The following is a 19,134-nucleotide window of genomic DNA, read 5'->3' on the forward strand; positions in this document are numbered from 1 at the left end:
CAAAATTTTCATCCAAATCCGACCAACGTTTCTCCCCTATACGTGATTACACAGACAGACAGACAGACGGACGGACGGATTTTACAACGTCTTAGGTAGCCATGTTGGCCAATTGGAACCAAAACAAGGAAAACAATGGCATATCATCATGCAGGTATCATCACCTATTTGGACAGTGGAAAATATCCATCAAGATAGGTTTTTGAGATCTGTCTGTCTGTCCATCCGTCTGTGCAATCGAGTATAGCTGATTTGTATTTGTCCGTCCGTCTGTGCAATCGAGTATAGCTGATTTCTATTGAAATTGAACTATTTGGATTAAAATTGAGCTTAATTAGGGCGATGGGGCTTTAAGTGTTGAAAAACATTCGAGTTTTTCATTTAATCCACTGTAACTTGCATATGGATATGAATTTCGATGAAAATTGAATAACGATGCCTAAGAGTATGATATGCATTGAGTTCTGGGATGGAGACCCAAGCTTAATTAGAAGTTGAGTTTTTCACTTAATTCAGTGTAGCTTGCGAGAGATCGATGGATCTCAGTGAATATTGAACCAAAGGTGCCTAAGACCGTGACAGGCATCAAGTTTTGAGATGAAAACCATAGCTCAAATAGAACGAGGGAGAGAGGGTTTAAGTGCTGAAATAAAGTCAAGCTTTTGGTTTAATTTTGTATAACCTGCGAATGGAGCAACGGATCCAAATGAAAGCTAGATTAAAGATGACTAGGATCAGGGCTCATGTCGAGCTGATATCACAAGCCATATCTAAAATAGGGCGAGGGGGTTTCAAGTTTTCAGTCGAGTTTTCCTTCAGTTTAGTAGGGCCTATAACTACTTCCACCCATGGCTTGCCCAAATCCTGGAAATAACCCTTTTCCAAAATAAGTCATACTGAAGCCAACCTTCAACCAAATATTCCATCCCCAGAGAAAAATTACTTTGTGTGGCACTTGGTATTTACGGTTAATTTGGAAAAATTAGATCGGATCTTAATTAAATTTGATATTTAGATGGATATCATGTCTCAGAGCTCTTACTTCAAATTCCGACCGGATCAGGTGACACTGGAGGGGGAAACCTAAAATCTTGGAAAATGCTTAGAGTGGACGGATCGGGATGAAACTTAGTGGGAAAAATAAGCACAAGTCCTAGATACGTGATTGACATAAAAACAACGAATTCAATCTCTTTTGGGGGGTTGGGGAGAGGGTTAATTCTGAAAAATTAGACAAAATGAGATATTTTTAACTTACGAAGGAGTGGTCGGATCTTGAATTTCATCGGATGAAATTTCATATTAGAAGGACCTCGTTTCTCAGATCTCATGTTTTAAATCCCGAACGGATTCAGTGTCATTGGGGGGATTTGGGGGGAGGGCGGAAATCTTGGAAAACGCTTAGAAGTGGAGTGATCAGGATGAAAATTGGTGGGAAAAATAAGCACAAGTCCTAGATACGTGATGGATTTGCTCTCTTTGAGGGAGCTGGAGGGGGTGTTAATTCGGAAACATTAAAAAAATTGAAGTATTTTTAACTTAAGAGCAGATGACCGTTCGTGAGGTATTTTTAAATTTGATATTAAGAAGGAACTGATGTCTCAGATCTCTTATTTTAAACCCCGACCAGTTCTGGTGACATTGGGGAAGAGTTGGAGGGGGAAACCGGAAATCTTGGAAAACGCTTAGAGTGGATAGATCGGGATGAAACTTGGTGGGTAGAATAAGCAAATGTCGTATATACGTGATGGACGAAACCGGACTGGATCCACTCTCTTTGGGATAGTTAAGGGGGCCAGTGATTTGGCCGGTTCGGTACTTCTGGACGTGCTAGGACAATAAAATTGGTAGGTGTGTCAGGGATCTGCGCAAATTAACTTGATAAAGTTGATTTTCCCGATTTAACCATCTGGGGAGGGGGACTGAAGGGAGAGAAACAATTAGGAAAATGAGGTATTTTTAACTTGCGAGTGGGTGATTGGATCTTAATGAATTTCGATATTTAAAAGGACCTTGTGTCTTAGAGCTCTTATTTTCAATGCCGACCAGCATTGAGCCTCTGATCTTTCTTTCAAATTAATCTATTGATTCTTATAATTTTGCTAGAGCTCATGCCATATGAGCTCTTGGCTCTTCCGACCTCGTCACAAGTGCCTTATGAGCTCTTAGCTCTTATTTTATTCCTTTTTTTCTCAGAAGATTTTCGACTTAGTCTCATGGTTTTTGATTGGACCTATCTAAGATTGGACCGTCAGTTAATGCGTCTAAATGCGAGTGTATTTGTTTTAATAGCCCTTGTGTGGTCGCTCCATTCGTTGCTGGGACTGCAATTCTGCCATGTTCTTCTTTAGTTAGTTGGCTTGGTCTGTGTTTTGGTTCAGCACTTTCCACTACCTTTTCATCCCTAGTGAATCAAGCCGTGAAAAACCTACGCGTCGCTTACGGAAAATATCCCCAAACAAAAGCCGTTACAACCGCAACGGTTTGTGCATGATTTATAACGCTTATTGCGCCCTTGTGCTTTTGTTTTTATCAGGCATGGCTCATCGGGTTCGTAAGAAAAATCCTCATACTCTATGTGCGGCTTATTTCAGATATTGCAAATTCCTCCTCCGGCTTCCTAGATGGCACCAAAACAGAAAAATAATTGCTCGATTTGGTTTAATAGATGTGCCTTCTCGGATTAGGTCTTCCAGTGATAATTTATGTAAAAGGACTATCTACTTATATATATATACTAGCTGTTGGGGTGGCGCTCCACCCCAACACCTAGTTGGTGGGGGCGCTTCGCGCCCCCCCCCCCCAAGCCCCCCCCGCGTGCGTAAGTCGTTACGTGCCATATTAGTTACGCGCCATTGTAGTTGTGTCCCTGTGTCCCACCAACATTCTTTGCTGTCCCATTGTCTGTGCATATAAATAGATTGTCAGGTTTACCGACTCCTGAACATGCAACATATAATGGTCCTTGGGAAAACAATCCGTATTCAGATCTATACCTCATGATTCTAATGATTGCCCTTGAGTTTTGTTGATGATGATTGCTAATCGACCATTCCCTTTGTTGCCGTCGTCATTTATGTGCCCCCCCCCGGCGTCCCCGTTGTAGTTGTGTCCCTGTGTCCCGGTCGTCATTTATATTCCCTGTGTCCCGGTGTCCCAGTCTGTGATTTCTCTTTGAGTGTCCCGGACGTCATTTATATTCCTTGTGTCCCGGTGTCCCGGTCTGTATATACATTCGTTTTGAAATTGGTCTTTTTTTAGTTTTTTACCTTTTTTTAGTTTTTTAGTTATACCTCATGATTCTAATGATTGCCCTTGAGCTTTGTGGATGGTGATTGCTAATCGAACATTCCCTGTGTCCCCGTCGTCGTTTATATATCCCCCTGTGCCTCCCGGCGTCCCCGTTGTAGTTGTGTTCCTGTGTCCCGGTCGTCATTTATATTCCCTGTGTCCCGGTAGTCATTTTTTTCCTTTTTTTATTTTTTTTATTTTTTTAGTTTTTTTATTAGTTTTTAGTTTTTTTTTCTTTTTAGTTTTTTTATAGTTTTTACCTTTTTTTAGTTTTTTAGTTTTTTTTACTTATGTCCTGGTCGTCATTTATACTCCCTGTGTCCCGGTCGTCATTTGTGTCCCGGTGCTTTGTGATTGCTAATCAAACATTCCTTGTGTCCCGGTCGCTTTCTCTTTGAGTGTCCCAGTCGTCATTTATATTCCCTATGTACCGGTGTCCAGGTCGTCATTTGTTTCCTGATATCCCGGTCTGTAATTTCGTCAGTCGAAAACATGACGTCAGTCAACACACAAACATGACGTCACCCGACACACCCACACTCACACAGACAACTTATATATATATATATATATATATATATATATATATATATATATATATATATATATATATATATATTTATAATAAATACTTGAAGTAGTACTTGAAGTAATACTTAAGTACAATTTTGGCAAGTACTTGATATTTGATATTTAAGTAAGAATTTGGAAAGTACTTAATACTTGATACTTAAGTAAAAATTTGGAGTACTTGTTGCAGCACTGCTCCATTCCCATCCATGAAATTGAATCTTTTATCTAAATTTCAATTAGACTGGAGTTTTCAGTTTGTGGGTTATACAATAATAATCATACAATTTTTCTGTACTTATCTGTTGTATCGACCCTACTCAACAAGTGAAGTTATGTTAATCCTAATGAAATATATCAAAACATAATGAAAATATGACACTTTAGAAGTAAATTTGGGCTATATATTTGCACATTTGGGGGAGGGGGTTAAATTATAGCGGATGTACATGTTATTTCTGTTAGCTACAATTACTCTGCATATTATGAAGTAAGAATTATTTTCTAACTTCACACTGTTCAATTACATCCCCCCCCCCCCTAACGTGGAAATATATAGCCCAAAGTACCTAAGTCTAATGTATTCTGTCACCTGTTTTCAACTGAGCGTAAGCTAATTGTCTCTTAAAAATAGTCTCTCTAGTTAATTCTTGTTTATATAATTTGTGAGCGTCTTTGTTTGCATAATGTTGATATGTCTAGCTGTTTATTTTACATCCAGTTACTACTCATTCCTCCTTCATAATGTTATGTGGGACTCTTAAGACTTGCAAACGTCACTGCCTACTACTCCGTCATGGTCGACAAAGATTTCAGTGGCCTTTTTATTATATTGACGCCATGCATAAAATGAATCTTGCAATGCTTGCTATCCCTCTAGTGGGGTAAGATAGTACTTAGGGTTAATCGTCTAGCTTCTCCAAAAAATAAGTTTGTTTACAAATAACACTTGTGTGCTTTGATTCTGTCATAACCTATTTTAGTAGATTTGGAACTATGCTTGATAAAATTTGTCATTTCTATTCAAATAGAATGTTTTTATGCCTCATTTCTTGATTTACTAAATGAAAATGTTGACATATTTATGTTTATAATGCAACAAAATAAGTTACAAACATAAACTAGACCTACGTTGCCAGGGCAACGTGAAGTGTTGCGGCAACCTTTGTCCGGCTTCGCCGACTAAATTGTCGCGAGAGCAACACTTTGGTTTTGTTTCTGCGCTATCGAACAGTAATCACATGATCAAAGGCTATTCCTCAGTGTTGAAAAAAACAATATTATAGTATCGAAAGAAGGGACTAAATTGACTTTACAGCCAGTTAAACTTTATCCTTTTCAATCGTAGACCTCGTGACGGATGAAAACTCAAAACAATATCTTATATAATCTAGTTGGTATTATAAAGTTATCCCTAACTTTTCTGGATCAAAATACCATAGATGACATTCTATTAATTATTACGAAACTATCTCATTGTTTTACATTCTCGTTTGTGCTTGTTTCTTCACCATCCGTTAAATGATGAAGTTGTCAGCCTATCGAAGTTTTTAAAACGGTATGTTCAAACAAGAACGCAATCAGTTATCACATGACGAAAGGCTATTCCTCAGCGCTGAAAAAACAACAACTACAAAATAAAATCGAAAGAAGGGACTAAATTGACTTTGCAGCCAGTTCAACATTATCCTTTTCAATTGTAGACATCGTGACGGATGAAAACTTGGAAGAACACCTTATATAATCTAATTGGTATTGTAAAGCTATCTGTAACTTTTCAGGATTAAAATGCCATAGGTGACACTAATTATTACGAAACTACCTCCTTGTATTACGTTATCGTTTGTATCCGTTGCGTAAACACTTAATTCTGTCAGATTTAAAGAAATCAAATACGATGTGCACCAATTTGCACAAATTTCTAGCCCAAAGTGAACAGATTCTTACTTACAAGGTCCTCTCCCGTGATAGATATCAAGTTCACCGGAAACAAATAAATGGGTACACCAACTAGCAAAACACTCATTTAACACTATTTAACACTTATAGATTTTAGTCCATCTTCAATTTGAAAGAAGTGCCTGCCTGCTTGCCTGCTAGAACGGAACTTTCCACTCGAAAGCAGAAACATGGTTTGATGAAACGAAATCTTGGCTGCACAACTTCAGATACTCCTCTCTGACATCAAGGAGGCACACTCGTGCCTCTTTAAAGAGGCGAACCACGACAATGTTAAGCGATCTTCGGTTCCAGCGGTCGCAGAGGAATGGGGAGGGATGCATTTCTTAGCCCGAGCTCCAACTAAGAAACCTGCCAAATTTCATCCCCCTCCGACTTTTCCTTCATGGGGAAAATCTGGCCGAAAGTTTCGACCCGTCAACCCCAGCCCCCCTTTAACGTTGTCCGATCGGGCTGAAATTCACAAGTCCCCTAGGGCCCAGGAGCTTATCCGCGAAATTTCAGCTCGATCAGATAACTCCTTCCCTCTTTTCCAGAAACCACGCATAGCCACTTAATGTTCATTTTCTTTTTTTCCTGATAATCACCATTCTAAGAAACCGGGTAGGGGATGTATTAATTTTATGGGCATTGGAGCTAATATTTTACTCTAGGAGCTGAGACTATATATTTTTAAGATATTTATCTTTATCAATCATGCTCCTTTTTATTCTATCTTCTTTCACCAAACGAGCTCAGTTACCTTTTTGTGCATGATTACCAGCAGGTATAGCAGCCCCCACTCCCGTCTCATCTTTAGTTCACTCCTCTACACTGGTAACAGACGGCATCTATTTTATGATTCGTCTGTCTCCTTCATTTGAAGAGAGAGGATGCTCCCTACTTCTTACCATGGGGGCTCTAACATTTTCTCAGGGTCGGGCGCATTCTATGACTTTTAGGGGGTGTTTCCCCCTATTTTCCAAAATAAGGCAAATTTTCTCAGGCTCGTAACTTTTGATGACAAAGATTAAATTTGATGAAACTTATATATCTAGAATCAGCATAAAAATTCGATTCTTTTTATATATCTTTTAGCATCAAAATTCCGTTTTTTGGAGTTTCGTTTACTATTGAGCTGGGTCGCTCCTTACTACAGTTCATTACCACGAACTGTTTGATAAATGCGCATTTTTTTACCTTTATGTTCACAGTTGCTTATGACTTAGTTGTACAATGTTTGTTTATTCCCTGAAAGTTTCTACTGTGGTCCATGGAACTTCCTGAGATACTGTCAATATGTCTTTTTGGCAACCTTGATGCACATTGTGCGTTTTGATTTTGATCAGTACCATCTGTACAATTATCTGAAAGTCGCCTTAATACCCTAAGAAGTTGCTGAGATATTTTTGAGATGCCCTTTTTTCAACCTGAATGCAGGTAGTATCTTATCATTGAATTCAATTCGCTCTCTGATCATTCCTTGGAAGTTAAACTTGATATCAAAAGCTGTTCGTGACATGTTGCGGATACTGTCTTTTGACAATTTGTTCGGGATTTATCTCAACATGCACCGAAGGTTTCAGCTTTATACTTTAAACAATTCTTGTTATATTATATCAACTTTAAGCAATTCTTGTTATATTATATCAACTTTAAGCGATTCTTGTTATATTATAGGTTCATCATTTTGACGAAATGGATGCACATAGTGTCTTACGATTTAGTTTAGAATCCTCCCCCTGCATCTTCTGAAAGTGTCTACTAAATACTCTTAGCCGCTCTTGATATTTTGCAGGCGCGCCCTTTCGACTGCTTAGGTGTATATAGTATACTTTGACTTTGTTCGACACCCTCCTCACTAATGATTGAAGGTTTCAACTTAATACCCTTAGAAATTACTAAGATATTGGAGATGTGCTTTTTTGACTACCTGGATGCACATATATTCTTATGATTCAGTTCGATTTACTTCTCAACCTTCTCCTTAAAGTTTAAACTTATAACCCCTAGCTGCTCAGTTATTGTATACTAGCCATTTTGACAATCATGATATCAGTCTACTTTTAGTCTACTTTCAGTCTACTTTCATGTTTAATTTCTGGTCTGACATGTTGAGAGCCAAAATAATTGGACAATATCAACGCGGTAGCTCCCGAAAATGTCTGGGACAGCACTGCAGCGCAACTGTGACTATGACTGGGGTCTCATTCGGAACCGGTTTTAGACTGATTGGAAACCAGTAACATCTGGATTGCCTCGTGGGTTGGACCTCACTTCCTCAAGGCCATGGTCACACAAAAGTTGCATGCGCAATCAGTTAGCGATTCTAGTCTCAAAACAGTTGCCGGGCGGCCGCTGGGCCTTAGTCGCTCCTGAGCCGTTCTTGGTAGTGCAAATGCGTCTTTCTTACGACCTTGTTACACGTAGTACACCATCCTGACTCTCATACAGTTCACCACCCTTCTCACCATCCCCCAAGACCTGAGTACTAAATTGGATTTCAATAAAAGGGGTACCAGAATTGATAATAAGTAAAATACGTTTAGCTACATATATATATATATATATATATATATATATATATATATATATATATATATATATATATATATATATATATATATATATATATATATATATATATATATATATATATATATATATATATATATATATATATATATATATATATGTATAATATATTAGTTCTTCATCACTTTTTCGATGGTTTTATCTCCGTGGGGCTCTTAGAAAATGTAAATTTTTTAAATTACACCTTATCTACCCATGAAAGTTTTTGCCCAGAAAATTTCTTTTCCGCCAAAAACTGATCCATGTTACCCCCGCCCCTCCTTAGGTAGTGCTCATTTTCACATTTAGCATTTATCTTGTATTGACTAATTCAGTTTTAAGGGACACATTTGTATCTGTGCTTTTCCTATATCACAAAATGTTCCAGGAAAGTCTAAAAGAATTTGTTAATAGCAAGCATAATTACATGTGAAGAAAAAAGGTCTTGACCAAACATCGCAACCATCTTGAGGTTTTCGCTCTTGTAATGTATTTAGCCAGTCTTCAAAATTTATCCTTTTATAAATATTTTAGTTCGGAAAAACATATTGTCTAGTGTCGCAAATGATTGACTTTTCTTTTCTTTTCTAGATAATGAAGTAGCTGGGCAGTAAATTTCGGAACCCTCTGTATAAGCCTGTTCTCTGTTGCATTCGTCTTTTTGTGTATAGACGCTTATTTTTACATAAAAAGACAGTGCAGCAGAACTGGTTTCTTATAATTTTAAAGTTTAAATAAAAAAAAACAAGGGTTCTAAACCTCAAGTTAAATAGAATCTCAGTAAAATTCGCATATATTTTTTTTGCTCCCCTTTTTATATTTTACTAAAAAAAAAGAACCCTCAAAAAAATTTTAATCAATTTTGCTTCAATTTTTTGCTCATCCTTCACCTAACGAATTTACTGCTCATTGAAGCTGTGCAATTATGTGGCCTTTGCTCCTGCCAAAGAACCTCTTCCTGACTCAACATACAACAATATTTTTTTATTTTATATTTTAATATAAATTTAATCAATAAAATATTGTTTCTTTGTATTCTTGCAAACTGCTTGTTGTTCTTAGAGCTAGGGATAGTTCATAGGGACGGAGTACAAGATAGAGAAAATTAAAATAAATACATAACTATGTTTATCAAAACAATTTATGAAGAGCACTTACTATACACAAACAACTATTGTATACTTTCAACTTTAAGCATCCCCTTTTAAGAAGGGGATGCCATGAAGGAAAAGTGATATTGTGGTTATGTTTCAAAAACAGTTTCGAGAGACCTATTTTGGGCCCGCCATTTTATATTTGCGGATTAATGCTAAACTTAAAAAATGTAGCTAGGACTTTTTTATATATAGAGTGAACCTGATAAAAGTAGGAAAGGGGATCTTGCTTGTTCAAAAACCCCAATACCAGGGTTTACTGTATCTATATGCTTACTAATGGCGAAGAAATAATAATCGTAAAATGACTAAAATAATTCATTCTTTCAAATATATTGACCATCGGGTAAAGAATAATTTCAATTGAAAATATATTGCGTATTCATTGAAGAGGCAATGCTACTAATTGTTTTGGGGAGTTAAATGAGGGTTTCACAACTCATATTAATGGCCTTTTCCGTTTCTTTTTGTGCTGGATTTCTTCATTCAATTTAGTCTGTTTGGTTTAAGATTGTTAACTTAGAGGATTCGACTTATGCCCGCTCTGATCTCTAAAATTGTGTCTTTTCTTTCGCGAAAATGCATCGTTTTCATTTATTGAATTTTTAAATCAAATAACAGTGTATACAGTACTTTTGCGTTGACGATAGCTTCTGGTCTATGGATGAGCCTCCTAGCCCCAAAAAACCTTTGGGCGCTTTCACGAGTATCTAGGCTTGTATGAGAAGCCTAGAGGAAACTTTTAAGAACCTAATAAAATTATTGAAAAAGAATTTTTATCGTCCTTCAAAAGAACTATGCAGTAAGGTCATGGAAATATGGCATATATTTTATGACATTTTACAAAATGTTGAAGATTAGCAAAAAAATATATAAAACGCCTTTTAAACCGTCAATTGTTGAAAAGACGTTATACTTTTGACTGTGGGGGAGACCTGTACTTAACGCTTCGGTTTCTAAAACTCATGAAAATTTGGTTATAATAGATTTTGAGTTGATTGTAAATCGAAAGTAACTCTAGAACAAAAGAGGTTATAGCGTTAATTATTCATAGCATAAGTGCAAGAACATTTTTCATAAGCTTGCTCTTTGGGAAACAAGTTATTTCTGCTGTTGTAATTGAAAATACCCTTTATAACAATTTTTTTGCCGATTCGAGATATAAGGCTCAACCTTTTTTCATAGATTGTTGGCAACAGTAGTATTTTTTTAATAATGACTTTAGTGCAATCAGGCTGTCTAAACATAGGAATTGACTATCCCTTGTGAGGTGTTTCTTTACCTACCGTAACGGTGATACTAGTATATAGCTAGTAAGAATGGTGGATACTCAGAAGAATATCCATTGACACCCTGTTATATCTCTAGAAGCCGTATTATTAATCCTTTGGAGGAGTATAAACAGCTTTCTATGAGCTCTGCAGAACACGGGCATTCATTTTTGGGAACAAGCTTTGTGTAAGATTTGCAGAGAAGTATAGTTGAGATGGATGGCATTGTGTCCATAGAAGGTATAATTTCACCATGCTTTCTTGCCAAGAAGGAACAAACCCATTCGAGAATATCTACCACGTGAATGGATGGTGAAAATATTTTTTCACCATCCACCTTGAAAATATTTTTGAGGAGATTTGATTAATCAATATTCTGTATAGCTTTACCTCCAAAGAGGAAACCAGGGTGTTGCACGATCTTTGACTGACTAACTGATTTTTTTGTGTGTTCCCTCTGTCTTTGATTTTTGGAAACTGACCCTCTTGGCAATAGATAACTTTTCTGTCTCCACAAGATATACCTGTGGGTACCGGTAAACCTAGGTTGTGTCTCCATTTCTAAGGACATTTATCAGTATCAGTAAAAAAGTAAAGAGAATTCTTTACCTCAAAACAGCGTCGATCTGAAAACACTGTCAATTAGTCCAATCTGTTTTAATGTATTGCACCTTGCATACGGTAAAGCTCTGCTTGTCCATAAATGTGGTCATGATAAAAATTGAAAAAATCAAAAAGAAAGTGTTCTCCACTAATATTTAATATTTGCACCATAATGCATTTTAAATTATATAAGCCGATTTTTTTTCTGTTGACAAGATTATTACCTGCCCTTTAAATAAAAATGGTTAATGGCCTCTTTTGAATTATATTATTGAAAACATGAAGTTTTGCATAAAAAGCAAAAAGTTCAAACCAAACGAGAACCAAAAAGTAAAATCCAAAATATTTTGCATAAACTTAGTTTGAGCAAAATAATTTTGATAAATCAAGCAGAAATCCATAAGAGAAGGAAACTTAAAATGAAAAAAAATGAAAAGAGTGAATGAAAGCAAGCTTAGAATGAACGTAAGTTGCCGTAAGTAAGGGCGGTGATGTCTAGTGCGGGCTAATCAACAAAAAACTTCAAAAATCCCCAGAAAAACCGGTAATTTAAGGCCATACTTAAAGTTTATTTTAGCTCTTTGGATGCAAGTTTCGAGTAGGGACTATAAGAATGATTGATAAAACCCAGCAGATTAAATACGATTTTACGTTTTACGTCTTGATTCCCCGAAGTGTAAAAGGAGCGCTCTGTTGTGCTGGTCGATACAGGTGTAGTGATTAAAATATTAAGTAAGATATGGATGTTCGGAGAGACTGCTTTGCCACAAATATTTAGAAAATCAGTTGCATTGACATGGTGTGCCTTGTTCCTTTAGAGAAATTTTTGCCAATTTTTTCTCTCCTCCATCAAACGTTTAAGGTGTTGTTTTCCAAATCTTCATAAATTTCGATCAACTTCAAAAATGGCTCTTCCATCTCTTTACTTTCTTCACTATTCTGTGGATAAGTGTGAAGCAAACAGTGAAACCCTTTTAAAATATTCTTGTGCTTTAAGAGACGTTCTTCTATAAAGTTTTATACTTTCAATCCAGCAGATGAATAAGTTAATTCTTTAAAATTGGTCTGTGCTTTCGGCTGAGACATTTCTTCTGTGTATCTGCCTGTCTACAATCCTTGTAACACTAATTGAAGTTCCATTCAATTTACCATTTTTGGCCAAATTTCCATTCAATTTGGCCAAAGAAAATAAAATCAGTGAAAAATAGAATGTTAAACTTTATTCTGCCGTGGGGGGAGGGAAGGTGTCAGCACGCCATAAGTTGAACACCTTACGAATCGTGCATGTTTTTTCAATATCTCTGGCGGGGTTTCCATATTGCTGATGGACGGGTTCTCTTTAGTAACAAACGTAGTGAGAGCCAATTCAAGTTTTTTCCAATTTCTTTTTGTAGCTCTTTAATGTTAACAATGCTTGATATAGCAACAGGGCCCTTGACTGATACCTAGTGCTTTGCTCAATTTGCTCATTTGCTCAACATGCAACCTTCCACCGTATTATACGGTGGAAGTTGTGAAGATTTTAGAAGTAGAATAGCCAAGGCTTAGGGTCTTTATTTCACAGTTAAAAAACAGTTTGAAAGAATAGGAAAATAAGTCTGCAAACCAATATTAGAATATTTGAAGGTACAGTGATGACAGTGGTCAAATATGGCTCTGAAGCATGAATGGTCCGAAAAGTGGATGAAGATTTACTAAATGTTTTCCTCAGGAATTTCCTAATGATTTTTCTGGGTACCCGGTTGACTGACCGTATTTCAAACAGCGGGCTGTACGAAATGTATTGTTCAATCCCGTTTTCTAGGACTATAATATTTAGGAAAGGGCTTGTTCAGTTTAAATTGAAAGTTGCAGCACGGTTTTTGAGAATCAAAAGTAATTTGACTTAGTTTAGGTGCAAATTAATTTTTTTTTTTGATGTTTTAGACCTTTAAAGAGGGTCAAAATAGGGGAAAATAGAATTTCCAAGATCACCAGTCGATATTTATGGTCTAAAGTCTTAACCGAAAGCTTTTAAGAACCTCATCTAAAAAGAAAACCTTTACAGAGTGCGGATCTTACTATACAGAATGCCGTGATTGCCGCATCACTTTGTAATATGGGATGTGAACTGTTGTATAATTGAAAGCGAGCCACAAAACCGTGCTGGATGCTGGAACCGTGCATCCAGTTAAATAAAAAAAAAAGAAAGAGAATGTTTACTTAGAAGCAAAAAAAAAGATGGCTAGCCAAGAAAAAAACAAAGACTAAGCTTAATCTCCGCTGTTCAATTCCGTAGCACTTGTTTTAAAAGCATAGACGATTTCAGTGTCGAGTCACGGTAATTGCTAGGTCAGCTATTTTATTCATCGACATTATAGAAGTTATTCCATATCTTCTCTAACTCGCTTGAATTATTCACCAGTCTGGAATTTCGGGCACTAATACCTTTTTCTTCATTTTTTTTTGTAATACCTGCTTTAAAAAAAAGAAAATCATCACTGCCTCTAATATTTCAAGATATCTCCTCATAATGAGAATGTATCCAACTTTCAAGATTTGTCAGACAATATTTATTCTTAAAGAAAAATAGATGGCTAGTATGGCTTTCTAAAAAACATTATTTATGTCTTAGTCATAGGTTTCATTGTCCTGTTGAAAGGAAGTAGACTCTTGAAACGTACAATTCTCTTGGAAAATTTTGACTTGACTCTTTTCACGGAGTATTTTCTGCTTTCTTCATTCATTTGTTGGATAGGTAGGGTATCGCTACCCTACCTATTTTGTTATAGTGTACTAGCTGATTTATTTCGGCAATTTTTCTTTGAGCCGCAAGCCTGTTTTCACGTTGCTCGTGTGATTCCTCGGCACGATTTTTTTTGTTAATTTCTCTTTGAGCCGCAAGCCTGTTTTCACGTTGTTCTTGTGATTCCTTGGCACGCTTTCTTTTGACCCCCCCCCCCCTCCATGGAAGTTTCTATCTTCTAAGGGTAAAGCTATCACAAACCACTATCAATAAATAAATGAAACTCAACACGATAGAAATAAGAATAAATAGCCGAGTCAAATTCAAAAGTAGAAGAAACTTGAGCAGGGTTGATGACCCCAATGCCTTCTCTAGACCAGAGCATAATTTACACTTTACTGAAAAAAACAAAACCGTGGATGGTCAGTTTACTTTGATAATTTTTTATTTATGAGAGTAAAAAATTGAAAACATTTAAAATTTACTTTGCTTTCAGTAAAGTGCAAATTATGTTCTGGTTTCAAGAAGGCATGGGATTTTTTAGCCGTACTTAATTGTGTTGCGAGAGCAACACTTTGGTTTTGTTCCTTTTTTTTTTTTTTTTTCCTATGCCGTCTATCTCAGCTTATTCCTGGAAACTGGTAAGGGTCTAACCTGTGCGGTTTTTGCGGAAAGTGTGGACCTCAGGCCGGTTTGATGAATATGACATAACATTTTGGAAAGCTCCGTAGAACTCTTGCCTGTGGCCAAAAAGGATGGTTTTTGCTTGTCCTCGAGCCAGAGCCTATGGTGTGCGAAGTTAAGTGGAGTTGTATAGCCTATGTCAGAAAGGAGTATCTGAAGTTGTGTAGCAAAGCTTTTGTTTCATCAAATCATGTTTCTGCTTTCGAGTGGAAAGCTCCGTTCTAGCAGGCAAGCAGGCAGGCACCAATTTCAAATTGAAGATGGACTAAAATCTATAAGTGTTAAATATATGCGGCAGTTCCCCGGCCCTACAGCCAATATATCTACTTTGAGTGATAAATAGAAAAATTTCCAGAAACAAAAAAGTGCGATTTTCCCACGGGTCCGAAAGTGCTGCCATCTATTGTTTCTACCCATTTCTGTTCGTGATTTCAGCTGACTTTACCATTCTTTTTTTCTACTTGGGATTGCAATAGAGAAATGGTATCAGATATGCCTCTTAAAATTTAAAAGTTCTCTCATTGCTAATGAAATTAGAGCTTATCCTTTGCTCCTTTTTAAGTGGTGGTGTTAGAAAGTTGGCCTCCGGCAAAAAAGTCAACTTTTGAACTAAGACAGATAGAATTTTTTTTTTCAACGGCAATCGCTAGACCTTGATGAGCTGATCAAAATATATGTCATCCATTTTTTGGTACAAAAATTAAATCATGAGATACATCAGTTTGAAAGTTCCTAGGGGTTGACAACTTCAGTGGTAAGGTACACACTTAAACCAAAAATAGGCCAATACCAATTGTGAGATATGTAGAGGACTTTGAAGCAACAGTCGACTATTAGCTTATAATCATCTTTGGCAATGAGGGATTTGCAACTTTTGCTAGTTGGTGTACCCATTATTTGTTTCCGGTAAACTTGATGTATGCCTTAGTTGTCAAACACCTTAGGTCCTCAGTTTTATTGATTATTAGCAAGCGTTCGATTCTGTTGATTGAAAAGCTTTAGCTAAGGTCTTATCCTTGTATGGTATACTGGACAAATACATTAAAATTGATTAGTGCTATGCACGAGAATAATACTACTTTGTTGAAGGTAGGAAATGGGATTAGCAACTGTTTTTGTGTTAGATCAGGAGTTAAGCGGGGTTGTGTTCTATCCCCCTTTATATGGATCATTTTGATCGAATTTGTCTTAAAAAGCACAGGAAAGGCAATGGGAGACCACAGAATCAAATAGGGAGAAAAAACTCTCCTGGACTTAAATGATACTGATGATTTAAGCATCCTAGATGAAAGTTTGAGCAAAATGAATGAATATTTTGAGGTTTTGCTAGTTCAAGGTGCTAGAATAGATTCGAAAATTAATGTTAAGATGACTAAGTCACTAAGGCTAGGAATAAGTGAAGATGAAAAGGTAGAATTGAGTAACGAAAGATTGCTCAGATGGGCAACTTCATTTACCTTGGTAGTATTATTAGTAAAGACGGACAGTTAAAAAACAGTTTGAAAGAATAAGAAAATAAGTCTGCAAACCAATATTAGAATATTTGAAGGTACAGTGATGACAGTGGTCAAATATGGCTCTCAAGCATGAATGATCTGAAAAGTGGATGAAGATTTACTAGATGTTTACCTCAGGAATTTCCTAATGATTTTTCTGGGTACTCGGTTGACTGACCGTATTTCAAACAGCGGGCTTTACGAAATGTATTGTTCAATCCCGTTTTCTAGGACTATAATGAAAGAAAGGTTGAGGTGGCTAGGGCACGTTCTGCGGAATAAGGATGACAGATTGCCGAATACTGTCCTTTTTAGCTAAACGGAAAGCAGGTCGTCCTCGTCTAACGTGCGAGGATGTTACAAAGAAAGATTTAAATTAAATGGGAACATCCTGAGAGGGTGTAAAGAAGAGACTTTGAATAGATTGGGATGGAGGAAGAGTGTGTGTAGCTGTGTTGGCTTCAGGCAGCTTGGTGCTGTGGTGAGTTTTTGGTAGTATTAGTAGTAACTCACTATTACTTATTTCATTGCTTACTAACTCTTAAGCATTGTTTACTTAGCTGTGTACAATTTCCGCCTTTGCATCTGGAACTAATCAGAAAACATTCTTATATTTTCCCTTATTTCAATTGAAGTCACCGACCAGTCTTTTTTGTTTTGCTTACAAAGATGCCCCTAATCAAGGCATAAAACCGCTGTCGGTCATTATCGGTGGTTTACAACTTCTTTTTCTACCTGTGATTAAAAATGGCTGGACTATTGTGACATCGGTGTTTTGTATCTTAATTTGAAAGGAAGTTGAAACCCCGGAATCTGAATTCGGTGATGAACTTTCGCGAAAGCGTCCACAAAACGATCCAATCAAGAAGAAGAAGGAGATTAAGACTGAGAACACTTTATTCAGCATGTAACAAGAGAAGAGAACTGTTCCTTCTCTTTTTCATCTTGATACTAAGATTTATTTCTTTTTTTATGGTATTCCTTGTTATGAGCGTACCGAAACTGACTCAGTCAGTAGAAAAGGCAAATTATGGGAAACTTCAAAATATCTTGTTGATGCTAAATAATTGCTGTACAAGCCTTTAGTTAAGCGTTTTTTTACGCTGTATGGCGATCGTTGATAAACATGATAAGTCTAGCTAACCCTTTTTTAGAATCATAGGTCTTGGGAATGACAAAATCAGTTTTGTAGCTGCCACATGGATGAAGTGGCATTTTCACAACTTATGAACAGCTTTCGTAATGACTAGAAATATAATTGTTGCAAATTCGTAGCAAGTCCTGCTTCAATGGTTGATAACATTCCTGAATATCTATAAAATTTACCCTTTCACCTTTTTTTCCTCTTTCCTTGTAATTGTTCGCTCCTGATTTTAAACTGCCATCTAATGAGGGTTACTAAAGCAACAATATTTTTTTTTTGTCGATACATAATGTTGACATACGGATCTGAAAATCATGGCAAATGTTGTGGGAATCGGAAATTTGAGACTTCAATGAAAACAGAACTATGTAGTATTAACTGAAAAAAAAATTCTCCGCAAAATAAGTTTTCCAAAGGAAAGTAAAGAGCTACATTAAACCAAAAGTCAGCAGAATTTTCTAACATAATATTATCAACTATCACCATTAATAGATAGATGAAACCCAAAACGAGCGGAAACTGAGATGATTGAGGCTGACGCCCGCAATGGCTTCTAAATACCAGCACATCATTTGTACTTAGCTGAAAATAATCATTATTTCAACCTGAATGTTTCTATTTTTCATAATATCAAGAGGAAAGAGCATTATAATAGAGATAGCTGAAAAGGATCACGACGAATGAATGTAGATTGACCGTTTAATAAAGGCGTCAGCCCTAGGACTGACGCTTACGCCAAGAGGCGTCAGCAGTAGTACTGATAGTAGCTATAGGAGAAGTAATTGCAGTAGTGTGCAAATATTTCCTCTTTGGTCAACTGATCATTCCTCTCATCAATCCTTGTCAACTGATCATCAATCTCGCGAAGAATTGACGAAATGGGGGGAATCAGCCTAGAACCATTTTCTAGATATTATCCATGGAGAACGGGGATAAACAGCTATAAATATTATCATAATCGTAAGCAGAAAGATATTTAGAGCTGGGTTCAGTTACAGTGAGGGGGAGCTCTAACACCCATCGGCAAGTTTTGCTTTAATTACTTCAACTATTATTGTCTACTTCAATCTTCCACCATTTGAATATGATTTTAGTTTCTGGACTACGTGCTTTTTATGAAGGAGGGGGGGGGGTAAATTTTCAGGTACTTGGCGGTTTAGACCAAATAAGATAAAAGATTATAGAAAAACCAAAATAAAACTAAACATAACCAAACTTACTGTGAAAGCCATGCTTAAAACAATCATTTTGGGATAAATGAAATACACTTAGGACTTGGAGCTGCATAACGTAATAGTTTCCATATTATTCTCCAAATACTTTCAGGAATATAGTGATTCATATTGAAAGACAACATTTACCATTCCTTATCTGTCTTGTTACAAGAGTCAGAGAAAAAATTGATAGTCGAACGCCATCTATTCCGAATTTGTGTGACGATTATAATTGTAAGTTTCAATAATTTCGTGGATGGAAATGGAAAAATATTATGAATTTCAATTGATTCTTCTGAGCTTAGAGACTAGAATTGAGTCTAGAGCTATATAAGTGTAAAAGGCAATTCTTTAGCACTAATATGCACACTAATATTCAATTTTTGTTCTATCCACTCATGTATCCTTTTTTAAAGAAATGTACTTTTAAACAAAATATTCAACACTTGCCCTTACTTCAGCTACACCCA

The 19,134-nt window shown here is 36.5% G+C and overlaps 2 long non-coding RNA genes across 2 annotated transcripts in view; one reads left to right on the top strand and one right to left on the bottom strand.

Annotated features, from left to right (window-relative positions):
• The window catches only part of LOC136042307 (uncharacterized), a 28,171-nt gene extending 18,763 nt beyond the window's left edge, over nucleotides 1-9,408 (top strand). Inside the window, exon 3 of the long non-coding RNA XR_010621247.1 lies at nucleotides 8,965-9,408. This is a non-coding gene — a long non-coding RNA (uncharacterized LOC136042307). The remainder of the gene's footprint in view (nucleotides 1-8,964) is intronic.
• LOC136042308 (uncharacterized) overlaps nucleotides 1-18,811 on the bottom strand; it is an 84,832-nt gene extending 66,021 nt beyond the window's left edge. Inside the window, exon 1 of the long non-coding RNA XR_010621248.1 lies at nucleotides 18,671-18,811. This is a non-coding gene — a long non-coding RNA (uncharacterized LOC136042308). The remainder of the gene's footprint in view (nucleotides 1-18,670) is intronic.
• Nucleotides 18,812-19,134: the final 323 nt, after the last annotated feature.

The sequence above is a fragment of the Artemia franciscana genome, unplaced genomic scaffold (genome assembly GCF_032884065.1).
Source record: "Artemia franciscana unplaced genomic scaffold, ASM3288406v1 Scaffold_1066, whole genome shotgun sequence".
Lineage (NCBI taxonomy): Eukaryota > Metazoa > Arthropoda > Branchiopoda > Anostraca > Artemiidae > Artemia > Artemia franciscana.